The sequence below is a fragment of the Aethalodelphis obliquidens genome, unplaced genomic scaffold, assembly GCF_003676395.1.
Source record: "Aethalodelphis obliquidens isolate GAN/ISIS:26980383/991018 unplaced genomic scaffold, ASM367639v1 scaffold11, whole genome shotgun sequence".
NCBI lineage: Eukaryota > Metazoa > Chordata > Mammalia > Artiodactyla > Delphinidae > Aethalodelphis > Aethalodelphis obliquidens.
Genome location: NW_020837955.1, coordinates 18,613,119 through 18,630,731, shown reverse-complemented (window position 1 = coordinate 18,630,731; position 17,613 = coordinate 18,613,119). Strand labels below are relative to the sequence as shown.

The 17,613-nt window shown below is 44.9% G+C and overlaps 1 long non-coding RNA gene across 1 annotated transcript in view; it reads right to left on the bottom strand.

Moving 5' to 3' along the window:
* The window catches only part of LOC113623329 (uncharacterized), a 54,817-nt gene extending 38,686 nt beyond the window's left edge, over positions 1-16,131 (bottom strand). Inside the window, exons 1-3 of the long non-coding RNA XR_003433895.1 lie at positions 15,969-16,131; positions 13,663-14,879; positions 12,801-12,894 (exon numbers count right to left, since the gene is read on the bottom strand). This is a non-coding gene — a long non-coding RNA (uncharacterized LOC113623329). The remainder of the gene's footprint in view (positions 1-12,800; positions 12,895-13,662; positions 14,880-15,968) is intronic.
* Positions 16,132-17,613: the final 1,482 nt, after the last annotated feature.

Here is a 17,613-nt window from a genome sequence, read left to right as displayed (position 1 = left end):
ACTTGGCCACCCCACCCCCCATTACATCCCTGGAAAAAGCCCCATACGTTTTGTTATCAAATAACTTTAAAAATATTTTGGTGAAGAAAATAACAGAAGCACCAAAAAGCATTGCAAGCTGTTCTCTGCAGGCTATGGGTGCTACTGGAAGATGGTGTGTGACTCTTTGTATCAAAGAAAATGAAGAACTCTGTGTGCTTTAGACCAAGTAGTGGCACTTAATAGCACGGGCAAATGAACATAAACAACACATTAGTCAACAGAGCTAATAGGTACCCCATGGACAAAGGTCCCTGACCATTATAATTATTTTTGCCTCTTCTTTAAATTAAGTGCCGGAATCAAAACAGCCCACTAAGATGCCACTTGATCAATATTTTTTAATAGTAAAAATCGGTGAGAAGAGGCTTGAGTTGAGTTACTGTTGCAAAGACAACTAATTGTTTTCCAATATCTATTTCTCCCTTATCTCTCATAGAAATAGAACCTCTGATTTTTAGCAGAACACATGGCTACCAAGAATGAAGACTACATTTCCCAGCCTCCCTTACAGCTAGGTATGGCCGTGTGACAAAACCCTAACCAATAGAATATGAGTGGAAGTAACATGTATAATTTCCAGGGTGGTCTTAAAAGTAGGGGTTGTACCCTTCTTCTTCCTCTTTCTCCAACCCACTGCTCACAATATAGAAGTGGTTATGAGGCATTTTGGAATGTGGACAAGGGCAATACTGTAGTGTGGTGAGAAAACAAGATAAAAAGGAGTGTAGGTCCCTGAATGACTTTGTGGAATAGAGATACCATCCAGCTCTGGACAGCGTACATTTGGACACTCACATAAGAAAGAAATTAACTTTTATCTTGCTTAGGACACTGTTATTTTAGGTCTCTGTCATTCGCAGGTAAGTAATGGTGATAGATTAGTAAACCCCAATGATAGAGAATGAGGCACCTCCCTCAATTTCCAGACCTGAGTCATTTCACAGACCCAAAGACCCTTAAGTAAAAGGAAGATAGGGTTTCCCTGGTGGCACAGTGGTTAAGAATCCGCCTGCCAATGCAGGAGACACGGGTTCGAGCCCTGGTCCGGGAAGACCCCACATGCTGTGGAGCACCTAAGCCCGTGCACCACAACTACTGAGCCTGCACTCTAGAGCCCGCGAGCCACAACTACTGAGCCCGCATGCCTAGAGCTGGTGCTCCACAACAAGAGCAGCCACTGCAATGAGAAGCCTGCTCACTGCAACAAAGAGTAGCCCCTGCACGCCACAACTAGAGAAAGCCTGCATGCAGCAACGAAGACCCAACACAGCCATAAATAAATAAATAAATAAATTTATTTAAAAAGCTATAATTATAGCTATCATTTATTGAATTTCATTATGTGCCAAGCCCTGTTCTAATTGCTTTACATATATTAATTTATTTAATCCTCAAAACTACCCTATAATCCATATACCAAAAAAAGTTGGCATATTAACAAAAATTAACTTGAAATGCATTACAGATCTAAATGTAAAACTTAAAACTATAAAACATCTAGAAGAACACATGGGAGAAAATCTTTATGACTGGGTTAGGCAAATATTTCTTATCCATGACACCAAAAGCACTATACATAAAAGAAAAAAGTGATAAATTCTACTTCATAAAAATGTTAAAACTTCTGCTCTTCAGTAAACACTGCTCAGAAAATAAAAGACAAGACAGACTGGAGGAAAATATTTGCAAAACATATATCTGATCAAGGATTTGTATCCAGGATTTATGAAGAGCTCTCAAAACTCAATAAAAAGAAAGTAAGCAATCCAATTTTTTAAATGGGCAGATGACTTGGTAAAGTGAACAGACACTTTACCAAATAGGCACATGGAAAGAGATTTTACATCATTAACCATTAGGATAATGTAAATTAAAACCACAATAAGATACCACTACCTTAAAATGGTTAAAAATTTAAAAACTAAACATACCAAGTGTTGGCCAGGGTATGGAGTAACTACAGCTCTCACGCATTGCTGGTGGAATCTGGAAAACAGTTCGACAGTTTCTTACAAAGATATACATACGTACTTATCACACGACCCAGCAATCCCTCTCCTGGGTAGTTAACCCAAGAAAAATAAAACTTGAATGTTCACAGAAGATCCTGAACATGAATGTTCATACTGGCTTTGTTCTTAATTGCTCCAAACTGGCAACAACCCTAACGTCCTTCAACTGTGCATGGATACACAAACTGTGGTACATCCATACAATGAAATACTACTCAGCAATAAAAACGAATGAATTACTGACACACACAACAACATGGATGAATCTTAACTGCATCATGCCAAGTGAAAAAAGCCAGGCTCAGAAGGCTACCTACAGTATGACTTCATTTACATAGCATTCTAGAAAAGGTAAACTACTGGGACAGAAGACAGAACAGATGTTGCCAGGAGCTGGGGATGAGGGAGGGGCTGACTACAAAAGGGTATAAGGGAATTTGAGGGGGATGGTGTTGAAAATGTTCTATATATTTTTTATTAATTAATTAATCAATTTATCTTTTTGGCTGCGTTGGGTCTTCGTTGCTGCGCATGGGCTTTCTCTAGTTGCGGCGAGCAGGGGCTACTCTTCGCCGCGGTGAGCAGGCTTCTCATTGCAGTGCCTTCTCTTGTTGCGGAGCACGGGCTCTAGGTATGTGGGCTTCAGTAGTTGTGGCACGCGGGCTCAGTAGTTGTGGCTCGTGGGCTCTAGAGTGCAAGCTCAGTAGTTGTGGTGCACGGACTTAGTTGCTCCGTGGCATGTGGGATATTCCCGGACCAGGGCTCAAACCTGTGTGCCCTGCATTGGCAGGCAGATTCTTAACCATGGTGCCACCAGGGAAGTCCCCCAAATGTTCTATATCTTGACTGTGCAAACTCCTCCTCACCCTTCAACACCCAGCTGAGAGATCACATCCTCCAATAAGTCTATCCCATCGCCCCTCCCAGGTCAGTTTGAGAGTACCTCTGGCTGACAACACTGAGAAGGGTATTCACCACACACTACTACTACTTTGTGAGTCTCCACAGCGGTTACACAAATGGATGCATTGTGAAAACTCATAAAACTGTTCACTAAAACAGGTGAACTTTGCTGTATGCAAGTTACATCTTAAACATGACTCAGCGGGGGGAAACTACTGTATGAAGTAGGCACTGTTTACTCCCATTCTACAGTGTAAGAAACTAAGACACAAATTTCAAACTCACACAGTACAGCTTCAGACCTGTGCTCTTGACCACAGAACTATATTGAATTCTCCTCTCGGCCTTCCTTCAAGGAATCCTCAATCATTCCATGGGGAATTAAACCCTAGAGAAAGAGGAACACTCCTTCTTTTGAGAAATTATTAGTCAGCTAACATGAATGTCCCTGTGATCCATCAGAGTGGAGGTTCATGGAGGTCATAAGTTTTTTTAATTTAATTAATTAATTTATATACAGCAGGTTATTAGTTATCTATTTTATACATCTTAGTGTATATATGTCAATCCCAGTCTCCCAGGTCATCCCACACCACCCCCCAGTTTCCCCCTTGGTGCCCATACATTCTCTACATCTATGTCTCTATTTCTGCCTTGCAAACTGGTTCATCTGTACCATTTTTCTAGATTCCACATATATGCGTTAACATACGATATTTGTTTTTCTCTCTGACTTACTTCACTCTGTATGACAGTCTCTAGGTCCAACCACATCTCTACAAATGGCCTAATTTTGTTCCTTTTCATGGCTGAGTAATATTCCGTTGAATATATGTACCACATCTTCTTTATCCATTCGTCTGTCGATGGGCATTTAGGTTGCTTCCATGACCTGGTTATTGTAAACAGTGCTGCAATGAACATTGGGGTGCATGTGTCTTTTTGAATTATGGTTTTCTCTGGGTATATGCCCAGGAGTAGGATTGCAGGGTCATACGGTAATTCTATTTTTAGCTTTTTTTTTTTTTTTTTTGCGGTACGCAGGCCTCTCACTGTTGCGGCCTCTCCCGTTGAGGAGCACAGGCTCCGGACGCACAGGCTCAGCGACCATGGCTCACAGGCCTAGGCGCTACGCGGCATGTGGGATCTTCCCAGACCAGGGCATGAACCCGTGTCCCCGGCATCAGCAGGCGGACTCTCAACCACTGCGCCACCAGGGAAGCCCTATTTTTAGCTTTTTAAGGAACCTCTATACTGTTCTCCATAGTGGCTGTTTCAATTTACATTCCCACCAACAGTGTAGGAGGGTGCCCTCTTCTCCACACCCTCTCCAGCATTTGTTGTTTGTGGATTTTCTGATGATGCCCATTCTAACCAGTGTGAGGTGATACCTCATTGTAGTTTTGATTTTCATTTCTCTAATAATTAGTGATGTTGAGCAGCTTTTCATGTGCTTCTTGGCCATGTGTATGTCTTCTTTGGAGAAATGTCTATTTAGGTCTTCTGCCCATTTTTGGATTGAGTTGTTTGTTTTTTTAATATTGAGCTGCATGAGCTGTTTATATATTTTGGAGATTAATTCTTTGTCTGTTGATTCATTTGCAAATATTTTCTCCCATTCTGAGGGTTGTCTTTTTGTCTTGTTTATAGTTTCCTTTGCTGTGCAAAAGCTTTTAAGTTTCAGTAGGTCCCATTTGTTTATTTTTATTTCCATTACTCTAAGAGGTAGGTCAAAAAAGATCTTGCTGTGATTTATGTCAAATAGTGTTCTTCCTATGTTTTCCTCTAAGAGTTTTATAATGTCTGGTCTTACATTTAGGTCTTTGATCCATTTTGAGTTTATTTTGTATATGGTATTAGGGAGTGGTCTAAGTTCATTCTTTTACATGAAGCTGTACAGTTTCCCCAGTACCACTTATTGAAGAGACTGTCTTTTCTCCATTGCATATCCTTGACTCCTTTGTCATAGATTAGTTGACCATAGGTGCGTGGGAATAACTCTGGGCTTTCTATCCTGTTCCACTGATCTATATTTCTGTTTTTGTGCCAGTACCATATTGTCTTGATTACTGTAGCTTTGTAGTATAGTTTGAAGTCAGGGAGTCTGATTCCTTCAGCTCTGTTTTTTTCCCTCAAGATTACTTTGGCTATTCGGAGTCTTCTGTGTCTCCATACAAATTTTAAGATTTTTTGTTCTAGTTCTGTAAAAAATGCCATTGGTAATTTGATAGGGATTGCATTGAATCTGTAGATTGCTTTGGGTAGTATATAGTCATTTTCACAATATTGATTCTTCCAATCCAAGAACATGGTATATCTCTCCATCTGTTTGTATCGTCTTTGATTTCTTTCATCAGTGTCTTATGGTTTTCTGAGTACAGGTCTTTTACCTCCTTAGGTAGGTTTAATCCTAGGTATTTTATTCTTTTTGTTGCAATGGTGAATGGGATTGTTTCCTTAATTTCTCTTTCTAATCTTTCGTTGTTAGTGTATAGGAATGCAAGAGATTTCTGTGCATTAATTTTGTATCCTGCCACTTTACCAAATTCATTGATTAGCTCTAGTAGTTTTCTGGGGGCATCTTTAGGATTCTCTATGTATAGTATCATGTCATCTGCAAACAGCGACAGTTTTACTTCTTCTTTTCCAATTTGGATTCCTTTTATTTCTTTTTCTTCTCTGATTGTCATGACTAGGACTTCCAAAACTATGTTGAATGATAGTGGACATCCTTGTCTTGTTCCTGATCTTAGAGGAAATGCTTTCAGTTTTTCACCACTGAGAATGATGTTTGCTGAGGGTTTGTCATATATGGCCTTTATTACATTGAGGTAGGTTCTCTGTATGCCCACTTTCTGGAGAGTTTTTATCATAAATGGGTATTGAATTTTGTCAAAAGCTTTTTCTGCATCTATTGAGATGACCATAAGGTTTTTATTCTTCAATTTGTTAATATGGTGTATCACATTGATTGATTTGTGTATATTGAAGAATCCTTCCATCCCTGGGATAAATCCCACTTGATCATGGTGTATGATCCTTTTAATGTGTTGCTGGATTCTGTTTGCTAGTATTTTGTTGAGGATTTTTGCATCTATATTCATCAGTGATATTGGTCTGTAATTTTCTTTTTTTTTAGTATCTTTGTCTGGTTTTGGTATCAGGGTGATAGTAGCCTCATAGAATGAGTTTGGGAGTGTTCCTTCCTCTGCAATGTTTTGGAAGAGTTTGAGAAAGATGGGTGTTAGCTCTTCTCTAAATGTTTGAGAGAATTCACCTGTGAAGCCATATGGTCTTGGACTTTTGTTGATTGGAAGAGTTTTAATCACAGTTTCAATTTCATTACTTGTGATTGGTCTGTTCATATTTTCTATTTCTTCCTGGTTCAGTCTTGAAAGATTACACTTTTCTAAGAATTTGTCCCTTTCTTCTAGGTTGTCCATTTTATTGGCATAGAGTTGCTTGTAGTAGTCTCTTAGGATGCTTTGTATTTCTGTGGTGTCCGTTGTAACTTCTCCTTTTTCATTTGTAATTTGATTCATTTGAGTCCTCTCCCTCTTTTTCTTGATGAGTCTGGCTAAAGGTTTATCAATTTTGTTTATCTTCTCAAAGAACCAGCTTTTATTTTTATTGATCTTTGCTATTGTTTTCTTTGTTTCTATTTCATTTATTTCTGCTCTGGTCTTTATGATTTCTTTCCTTCTACTAACTTTGGGTTTTGTTTGTTCTTGTTTCTCTAGTTCCTTTAGGTGTAAGGTTAGATTTTTTTATTTGAGGTTTTTCTTGTTCCTTGAGGTAGGATTGTATTGCCATAAACGTCCCTCTTAGAAGTTCTTTTGCTGCATCCCATAGGTTTTGGATCATCATGTTTTCATTGTCATTTGTCTCTAGGTATTTTTTGATTTCCTGTTTGATTTCTTCAGTGATCTCTTGGTTATTTAGTAACGTATTGTTTAGCCTCTATGTGTTTTTGTTTTTTATGTTTTTTTCCCCTGTAATTGATTTCTAATCTCATAGCGTTGTGGTTGGAAAAGATGCTTGATGTGATTACAGTTTTCTTAAATTTACCAAGGCTTGATTTGTGACCTAACATGTGATCTATCCTGGAGAATGTTCTGTGTGCACTTGAGAAGAAAGTGTAATCTGCTGTTTTTGGACAGAATGTCCTATAAATATCAATTAAATCTATCTGGTCTATTGTGTCATTTAAAGCTTGTGTTTCCTTATTACTTTTCTGTCTGGATGATCTGTTCATTAGTGTAAGTGAGGTGTTAAAGTCCCCCACTATTATTGTGTTACTGTCGATTTCCTCTTTTACAGCTGTTAGCATTTGCTTTGTGTATTGAGGTGCTCCTATGTTGGGTGCATATATATTTATAATTGCTATATCTTCTTCTTGGATTGATCCCTTGATCTTTAGGTAGTGTCCTTCCTTGTCTCTTGTAACAGTCTTTATTTTAAAGTCTATTTTATCTGATATGAGTATTGCTACTCCAGCTTTCTTTTGACTTCCATTTACATGGAATATCCATCCCCTCACTTTCCATCTGTATGTGTCCCTAGGTCTGAAGTGGGTCTCTTGTAGACAGCATATATAGGGGTCTTGTTTTTGTATCCATTCAGCAAGCCTGTGTCTTTTGGTTGGAGCTTTTAATCCATTCATGTTTAAGGTAATTATCGATATGTATGTTCCTATTACCATTTTCTTAATTGTTTTGGGTTTGTTTTTGTAGGTCCTTTTCTTCTTTTGTGTTTCCCACTTAGAGAAGTTCCTTTAGCATTTGTTGTAGAGCTGGTTTGGTGGTGCTGAATTCTCTTAGCTTTTGCTTGTCTGTAAAGCTTTTGATTTCTCCATCAAATCTGAATGAGATCCTTGCTGGGTAGAGTACTCTTGGTTGTAGGTTCTTCCCTTTCATCACTTTAAATATATCATGCCGCCCCCCACTCTGGCTTGTAGAGTTTCTGCTGAGAAATCAGCTGTTAACCTTATGGGAGTTCCCTTGTATGTTATTTGTCGTTTTTCCCTTGTTGCTTTTAATAATTCTTCTTTGTCTTTAATTTTTGTCAAATTGATTACTATGTGTCCTGGTGAGTTTCTCCTTGGGTTTATCCTGCCTGGGACTCTCTGCCCTTCCTGGACTTGGGTGGCTATTTCCTTTCCCATGTTAGGGAAGTTTTCTATAATCTCTTTAAATATTTTCTCGGGTCCTTTCTCTCTCTCTTCTCCTTCTGGGACCCCTATAATTCGAATGTTGGTGTGTTTAACGTTGTCCCAGAGGTCTCTTAGGCTGTCTTCATTTCTTTTCATTCATTTTTCTTTATTCTGTTCCACGGCAGTGATTTCCACTAGTCTGTCTTCCAGGTCACTTATACATTCTTCTGCCTCAGTTATCCTGCTATTGATTCCTTCTAGTGTATTTTTCATTTCAGTTATTGTATTGTTCATCTCTGTTTGTTTGTTCTGTAATTCTTCTAGGTCTTTGTTAAACATTTCTTGCATCTTCTCGATCTTTGCCTCCATTCTTTTTCCAAGGTCCTCTATCATCTTCACTATCATTATTCTGAATTATTTTTCTGGAAGTTTGCCCATCTCCACTTCATTTAGTTGATTTTCTGGGGTTTTATCTTGTTCCTTCATCTGGTACATAGTCCTCTGCCTTTTCATTTTCTCTCTCTTTCTGTGAATGTAGTTTTCGTTCCACAGGCTGCAGGATTGTAGTTCTTCTTGCTTCTGCTGTCTGCCCTCTGGTGGATGAGGCTATCTAAGAGGCTTGGGCAATCTTCCTGATGGGACTGGTGGTGGGTAGAGCTGGGTTTTGCTCTGGTGGGCAGAGCTCAGTAAGACTTTAATCTGGTTGTCTGCTGATGGGTGGGGCAGAGTTCCCTCCCTGCTCGCTGTTTGGCCTGAGATGACAAAGCACTGGAGCCTACAGGCTCTTTGGTGGGGCTAATGGCGGACTCCAGGAGGACTCACACCAAGGAGTACTTCCCAGAACTTCTGCTGTCAGTGTCCTTGTCCCCTCAGTGAGCCACAGCCATCCCCTGCCTCTGCAGGAGACCCTCCAACACTAGCAGGTAGGTCTGGTTTAGTCTCCTACGAGGTCACCCTCTTTCCCCCAGGTCCTGATGTGCACATTACTTTGTGTGTGTCCTCCAAGAGTGGAGTCTCTGTTTCCCTCTGTCCTGTTGAAGTCCTGCAATCAAATCCTGCTAGCCTTCAAAGTCTGATTCTCTGGGAATTCCTCCTCCCATTGCCAGACCCCCAGGTTGGGAAGCCTGACGTGGGGCTCAGAACCTTCACTCCAGTGGGTGGAATTCTGTGGTATAAGTGTTCTCCAGTTTGTGAGTCACCCATCCAGTGGTTTTGGGATTTGATTTTATTGTGATTGTGCCCCTCCTACCATCTCAATGCAGCTTCTCCTTTGTCTTTTGATGTGGGGTATCTTTTTTGGTGAGTTCCAGTGTCTTCCTGTCGATGACTGTTCAGCAGTTAGTTGTGATTCTGGTGCTCTAGCAAGAGGGAGTGAGCACACATTTTTCTACTCCGCCATCTTGAACCAATCTCCATGAGATAATTTTTGACTCAATTTGCCCTACAGCAGGCCCAATATAAACCATTCCATGGTTATCTTCCTTTCTATCCTCAGGAACTAGCAAAAAACACACATTGGCAATCTAGTAGTTGGAAAGGCACGGTGGAAGCCACTGGAACTCTCACTTTGTACCACAATAGTAGATCAAAAACTACATCCTGAGTGAATTGCAAAAATTATACCATGAAAGACTATAAAAGTGAAGGGTGATGATTCCTATCATATCTGCATTTAATTATCAAGAGACAGAAGAACATGGATAAAGCTCGGAGAAAGTTCAAAGTTTCTAGAGCACATAGGGGTGCTATGTGGAGCCTGTGGCATGTCACGATATAATAATCACAGTGTAGGTAACTCTCATGGTCCAGGAAAGAACCAAGAGTCTTTTTTTCCCAAAAGAAAATAGCTACTCACAGAAGGGGGCTTGGTTTGCTGTAAATCACTAGGTGTACACGAGACACCAAGATGAACTGAGCGAGCTGCTATTTGATCTATCTAGCTATGTGTTGGCTGTACCCTTTAGAGTCTGTCATCAAGTAGAAGTGCAATCTATGGAATCAGGTCCAAGTAGGTCCTGAAGGCATAAGTAAGTGTCTGTGCAGGCCCTGACCAGGGCCTGGACTAGGAGGTAGACAAGATACCTACGGTGTAAAATTTATGGAGGCATTCACTCACGTGCTGACCCAGTACTTGCACACCCTGAGAGTGAAGGCCTCCTTGTATTTTTCACAACAGGCAGCCAACCTGCCTCACCCTCACGCATACTACAATATGCCACCCCTCACTCCACATCTATGATCTCATGAGGAATACCCTAACACCAGGTGATAGAGAAAGAAAAGTTTCAAGTCTAGTTTATAGTGCAATACACCAACCCTGGCCAGAAACAGACCATTGCTGTACAGTCCCATTCAAGGGTGGCCGTGAAAAGCAAGAGAAGAGAAACTTTTCCAGTGGGCAGAATGTTAAACAGTACATTTTGTGGCTCTCTCTGTCTGTCGACAGAAGCTGGCCTGAGGTAAGGATTTGCAGTGAATATATGAGTGGTAGCCAATGGTTTAGACAGATGATCAAGGACTTGAAATGAATGAGATTAAAGACTTGGGGCAAGGAAGTGGAAAGAAAAAGTATAAAGAAGAATCTTTGGAGATGGATACAGAGTGTGAAAATATTCATGTTTTATGAAATTGAGCACCAAAATTGAAATTGAGCACTATAGAACGGGTTCTTAATAATCAGGCAGACAAGATAACACACTCTGGATCTGAGTCTCTCTCCCCAGGGAACTCCAGGGCCTGCTCAATCTTCGCCCGAACAAATGGCCCCAAGACTGAAATGAAAGCTATACCTGAACTCAACATCTCACCAAAGCTAACCTGGTTACCATCATGGCAAAGTGCCCAATTTGCCAGCAGCAGCAGCAATCAACCCCAGGTCCCCTATTCTATCACCCCAGGGGGACCAGGGAGGGATCTAGTAGAAGGTTTGGCTGTGCCTTCACTGAACATCAAGCTTCTGCCAATATTATTTCCCATAACTTTAGTCTGTACCCTATAACTGCTTCTTAACAAGAATTCATATTGCAGTTTAAAATCCAGGCTAACGTCCGTGATATTCACCGATCTTACTTATGTATTCCATCACCCAGAAGCAGCTGACTTTACAGATCAATGAAATGGTATAGTGGAGACTATGGCTTGTCCCCTCAAACCCATCCTCCCTTTCTCCTGAGCATATGGTTGTCCACATAGGGACTACATTTCCCAACCTCCCTTGTAGCTAGTTCTCCTCAATGGAATGTAAGTAGAATTGATAAGTACAGCTTTCAAGTCATTTTTTTTTTTTTTTTTTTTTGTGGTACGTGGGCCTCTCACCGCCGCGGCCTCTCCCGTTGCAGAGCACAGGCTCCGGACGTGCAGGCCCAGTGGCCATGGCCCACGGGCCCAGCCGCTCCACTGCACGCGGGACCCTCCCAGACCGGGGCACGAACCCACGTCCCCTGCATCGGCAGGCGGACTCTCAACCACTGCGCCACCAGGGAAGCCCTCAAGTCATCTTGAAGAGCCTGCCCTGGAGTTGCTGCACCCTTTCCTTCCTGCTGGCCAGGACCAACAACTTTGGAAGGTACTTACTGAGGATGGCAGAGCTTCCTCATTAGCTTAGGTCTTGAGATGTGTTCATAGAGCAGAGCTATCTCTCTTCCCTTGTTGTAAAAGAAAAATACTTTTATCTAGTTTGAGTCACTGTGTTTTGGGACTCTTTGTTAGAACAACTTAGCTTTTAAGGTGGTGTTCCCCTGGGGTGCCTCCTAATGCTGTTATGTCCAGTGGTAAAAGTTAATGGAAATTAAAGTTTAAAACATTAATGGAAGTAAAAGTTAAAGTTAACTACAACCCTTCATAGGCAGGACCATCAAGGGCCCAGATCGCTCAGGAATAGAAGCTTGCTCCTCCCCCTGGGTAAAGAGCAAACCAGCTCAGGTGATAGCTGAAGGCAAAAGAAACATAGAATGGAAAAAGGAGGAGGGATGTCATAAATACAAAATAGAATCTCATATGGCAGAAAGTGGCTTTTACCTCCTGACCTTCTATCATATTAGACATTTATATATTTGAACTCATTTGCATTTTCTTCTAGTTCTTATTCCCTTGCTACTGTATTATTAAGTGTGACGATGATTAACTTTACAATTTGTCTAGTTCACAGGTTGCAGAATGCTGAGATAGAATTCCAGAAGAATTAGAGGAGGAATAGAATGAAGATCCTGAATTTAGAGCTATGAGGGTTTGGATTGTCTCCCTTGGGGACAAGTTGAATGCATTCTGTATGAATGACAGTAGCATGATGTTGGATGGGAGCATTTTGTGGGGGAAAGGACTGTAAATTTAGAAAGAAATGCATGTGTGGATGTTGGGCGGCCACAGGGATGGACTGTAGTGGCACTTATCATTTTCCTAGCTTCTGAACACTCTTCCTGATTGGGGAGACTCTCCCCAAAGAAGGTCAATATTGGTGGGGGAGTTTTAGCTTTTTATTTAGAAACCTAAAGGACTATGTTTGTTTTCTACCCATCTCTGACAGCTGGTGCCTACATATGTCCTAGGTTTAGCCAATCAAACAATCCCACACAAGATTTGAATCTGAAGGATTAAAGTCAGTAAGGATGGAAGTAGACTTGAAAGATTACACATAGTGTGAGATACTTATGCCAAGAGTCTAGTGACAGGGATGCCAGCAGCAGTGTACTAACCAGGCTTTCCTGCGTGTGACCTTGTGGTGTTTCCTGAAATGATTTTCCTCGATTCTTCAGCCTTCCTGTTGATCCTGTAAACTATCCAGTATCCCTGAAAATAAGTTAAATTTTCTCTTGAGTTAGCTGAACCCACACTTACACACTGATGGGCATGGGGAAAATCAAGGATTCAAAGCAGGGGAGTATTCTCTGCAGTCTAGGGTTGAGAAGTATTCTCTGAACCTTTTGTAGGTGAGGAGGGCTTCTGCCCTGTATTGGCTGGAGAGAGATTCTGTTTCCCAGAGGTCCCTTTTTTGGACTCTGGTCACTAAGAAGACTCATTTGTCAGGACAACAGGGGTGGCTATTGACAGTTGCCAGACCTGTGGCCCAGAGATCCAAAAGACTCAGCACTCCTACCTGCTACACCCTACATCCAAGGGCTATAAAGGCAGAGAGGCAGGGAAGGCTCAGCTACCTGGGGCGGAGCAGTCAGGGCTGGGTTAGCTCTTCTTTTTCCTGGGATTGCTGGCTGTTCCAAGGAATGTGAAGAGGAGGCAGCAACATTCACTATAATGAAACTCACAACCCGGCTATAGGGGAGCTTCCCAGTAACAAGGAGCCCAAGGTGTTATCTCCTCAACAAAAAAATAATGGGTACCTGAACTCCTCTATCCGACTTGCCTTTTCCCTGATCCTCATGGATGCCGCCAGCTGGGCCAAGTAAGGGGAGAACTTACTGGGGGAGGATTCCATAGGGGCTCCTTGGGGCTGTCATCTCTCTGTAGTGGACTAATGCCCTCCCTAGGTCATCCTGGAGCCCCACAGGGCCCCGGGACACAGGTACGACTAGAGAGAAAGGGGCTCAGGGTGCTGCTTACTTGTGCCGGAGATCCACAGGCAAGTGCGCCTTTCTCCTTCCGGGCTCTTAACCTGCAACCCTACTCCAGGCCACAGAATGAATCCTCACTCGCAGGACCCGGCTCCTCTCGCGGGTTTTCAAGCGTTTACCTTTCTGCTGCTGGGCGGATCCCCGTCTGATGAGCGCTGCTCCTGAGTCTCTGCCCCGAAACCCACAGGAGCGAATCTGCGGCCAGGGCGGTCCCCGGGGTTGGCAGCGCAGGGCCCGGGGCCTCTACGGCCTCTGTACAGTCAGTCGCGCGTTTCCCACAATTTCTGGATGCGGGGTGAGATGGGGAGTCCAGGAGTAGGCAGAAAAAGCAAGGTCGCCGCGCACATTCCTGCGCAGGCCCGGGTCTTGGGTCCTAGGAAGGGATGAAGCCCACAGGAGAACCCGAGGGCAGATTTCGCTGAGGCCCGGAGCTGCCTCGGGCACGTGTCCTTGGAGCGCAGGAATAAAAGTCAAGCCCTTATCTGCGGGCGGCCCAGGGCGCCGACCCCCGCAGCCCAGGTCAGCGCAGGGCGGCGGGATTCCCTGGCCTCTCGGCGCGGTCAAGTCCACGTGGCCGAGCGGAGCAACTCGCTGAAGAAAGGGCCAGGTTTGCATAATTCCCCAACCCTGTGGCGACAAGACCACACCCCCCGGGCCCGCGGAGTCCGCGTCAGACCTGGGTGGAGGCTTGACTTTGTGTACCGTTCGGATCCAAGCCGATGGACGCAGGCTGCGTTTTCTCCCTGGCCGCCCGGCCTCTCGACACCCCAGAGGACCAGTTTTGGGGAACTGAAGTACAAGATGCCCCTCTTCTCCGAGAACCTGTTTATATTCCTCATCCCGGATCCCCCGGTACCGGGCTTCAAAATGAGAGCCAGTTTCTCACCCTTGTCGCATTTCTTGCAATTCCAACCTGTCATCCCCAGCCTCTGAGTGTCCCCTGCTGTCTGGCCCCGACAGTCCCTTTGGTTGGTGGAGGCGAGGGGGCGCTTCTGAGTCGCTCACTAATGGTCCCTACAGAGCTTTCCGCTGAGTTTTTGGCCTGGTTCCATTTTAGGCTCTAAGCTGTGCGTATGCGAAAGCAGAGCTTTCCCCTCGCCCTGGGCTGTCTTCTGTGCACGGCGGGGCAGCTCCATGCAGGTCGGCGCTGGAGCTCACTGGAGTCCCGTGAACTCCTGTGAACTGGTGGTGATACCCCGCAACAAGCTGTGTGGAGGGGACAGTGGAACCCAACCCAGGTCAGAAGGCTTGGGGACTGGGGTGGGGGCCTGCACTGAGTATTCTGCTCAGTCTGTGCAATCAAAGGCCCCAGGCGTTCCAGTGATCTGCTGCTTCAGTCACCCCCCACTCCCAACTGAGAAACATCCAGTCCCTCAGGAGCCCCCACCCCTCACTTTCTCTAGGCTAGAAGCCTCTCCCACTGGAGCTAGGCTGGCTGTGTGCACCAGCGCTATAAACGGGATTGGAGTTGCCTTCTGCCCCAGGGCCCCTGTGCACAGAGGTAGGCCACTGCCTTACTCTCCCCTAGGACAGTAGTTGAGGACACCGAGCTGACTTAGGGCTTCTCTGGGGTTAATAAACCGTCCTCTCCCACTCCTGCCCAGCAACCTGCAGAATCCGCCTCAGTGGAGCAACCATGCCACCCCTGTGCTGACCAGAAAGTACCCAATTTCTGACCTGAGATGTGAAAGGGAGAGAAGGAAAGCCTTTGGGTAGAAATGGGTTCAAGTCTACCACTGTGCGTCTGTGAGCTCATGGGCTGGTCTCCTGAACAAATGTGCCAACACGCAAGAGCCGGTTTTCCCTGACAGCAAATGAACCGGTGAGAGGACTCTGCGAAGGCCCCTAAGTGTTTTCCTATGAACCTGTGGGACCCACCTCCAAGTCCATATGCAGTCAGGGGTGGCCTTGTGGCCACCTGGGAAAAAGCGGGTGAATGCCTGCAATCCTGCGTTTCCCTGGACTGGAGGCAATCATGAGGGTGAGATCTGGGGACATCAGCTGTTGTGTAACCAAGGATCTCGAAGGAATGAGTGGGTAAATGTGTAGACATGCGGCAGGACTGTCCCGCTCTGTAGACGCACTGGTCAGTCTGAGACCCAGCCTGAGAGTTTGAGACAGGAAGAGGGCCGTGTGTGCCTGTGAGCAAGTGCGGAGGTGTGCGGTGCACGTATGGCAGGGGACGGTGGTAGACACTGCTCTGCAGCGGCCGCACCCTGGCCGGGCCTCCGGCCCTGGCCCTCTAGGGCTGGGCCAGTCTCCACCCACCCCCGTTGGGTCTGTACCAGTTCTCACCTCGCCGGCCCACCCCAACGGACAGTTGGGCGCCTGTGAACGTGGAGACTCGCTAACCTGCTCCTTGTTCCGAGGAGTGGCGGGAAGCGCGGCACTTAAATACACAGTAAGGCTCCCTTAGAAGCTCTGAGGACGGAAAGCTGCCGTGGAGGAGAGCGGCCCCTCGACTCTTCCGCCCGGAAGTCAAGGATCTGGGAATGAGGAGGGGAGGGCGGGGCCTCTGCAGCTTGTAGGACCCGCCCCCACCGCCCCAGCCCCGCCCCCGCCCCCTACCGCCCCACCCAGCCTGGTGCGCAGAAAAACCAGGTCAAGCTACCCTGGGGGCTCGCGGCGCCACTCCTGGAGCACCGGCGAAGAGTCAAACGCTTTTACTTGCGTTATCTCCTTAATCCCTTCTGTAATGCGGGGAAGGGTTGGCTTTATCATTTGGGGAAGGAAACTGCAGGCTGCTAAAATTTAATTAACTTGCCCGAGGTTAGAAAGCAGAGAAGAGCTCAAAACCTAGGTTGATGTCCAAAGTCACCTCAGCAGCCGCCTGGGAGTGAAAGAGGATTTTAGACGGAGGGACAGGTGCAGAAGGAAGAGGGTGTGGGGAAAGAGAGGGGCCGTGCAGGTAACAGGGAAGTGGTGAGGCCTGTGGCGTGCTGGAGAGTGAATTTTAGTGTATCTGTTGTGTCTGTATTCTTCACTTCTTTAAATAAATAAAATGGAAAAAAATCCTCTTGGGCAAATAAAATAAAACTACAGGCCATATTTGACGGCAAGCTTGAGAACCCAGGAATAAATCTCAGACATAGGGTGATAGTGTAGCATTAGCACCACAGGAAGCTTGTCCTAAATCTGGAATATCAGGCCCCACCCCAGACATAGTGAATGAGGATCTACATTTTAACAAGGTTCCCAAGTGTTTCTTACATACCTTAAAGTTTAAGACTGTCAGGTGTAATTTATATATAAATGGATACACCTTATATTGTATATAAAAGAGCCTCCCCAGGGACACTCCCCCCCCCAATTCCTCTACCATTCTGGAGGGGGCAGGGAAGAAGGGAAGAACATGCTCTCTTTTCTTTTCATATTCTAACTGAATCTTACTGTTTACGAGTTTGGCATAAGCCCTTGCTAACTCTCTGACCCACCAACATGCTCTCCCATCCTCCAGCCCAGAGCAACCTCCCCCAGCTACAGGCTTTGCACAGAGCAGATGGAAAAGGAGAAGGATTTTCTTTCCTGGTTCTCCACTCTTTTGTCCAATAAAGTGTGATTCATTCACCTTTTTTTTTTTTTTGCAGTACACGGGCTTCTCACTGTTGTGGCCTCTCACTGTTGTGGCCTCTCCCGTTGCGGAGCACAGGCTCTGGACGCGCCGGCCCAGCGGCCATGGCTCACAGGCCCAGCCGCAGAGGATCCTCCCAGCCGGGGCACGAACCCGTGTCCCCTGCATTGGCAGGCAGACTCTCAACCACTGAGCCACCAGGGAAGCCCTCACTTCTATTTTTAACTTTCTGCTGATTTGAATCCCCCATCCTGCTGACCCAGAATGGGGAGGGGTGGAAGTGTATAGAGCTCCCTTCCAATCCCAAAGGTCTCCTGGAAGGTGGCAAGCTCAGGCTGAGAAGGCCAAAAGGGTGGGCACTGGATAGAT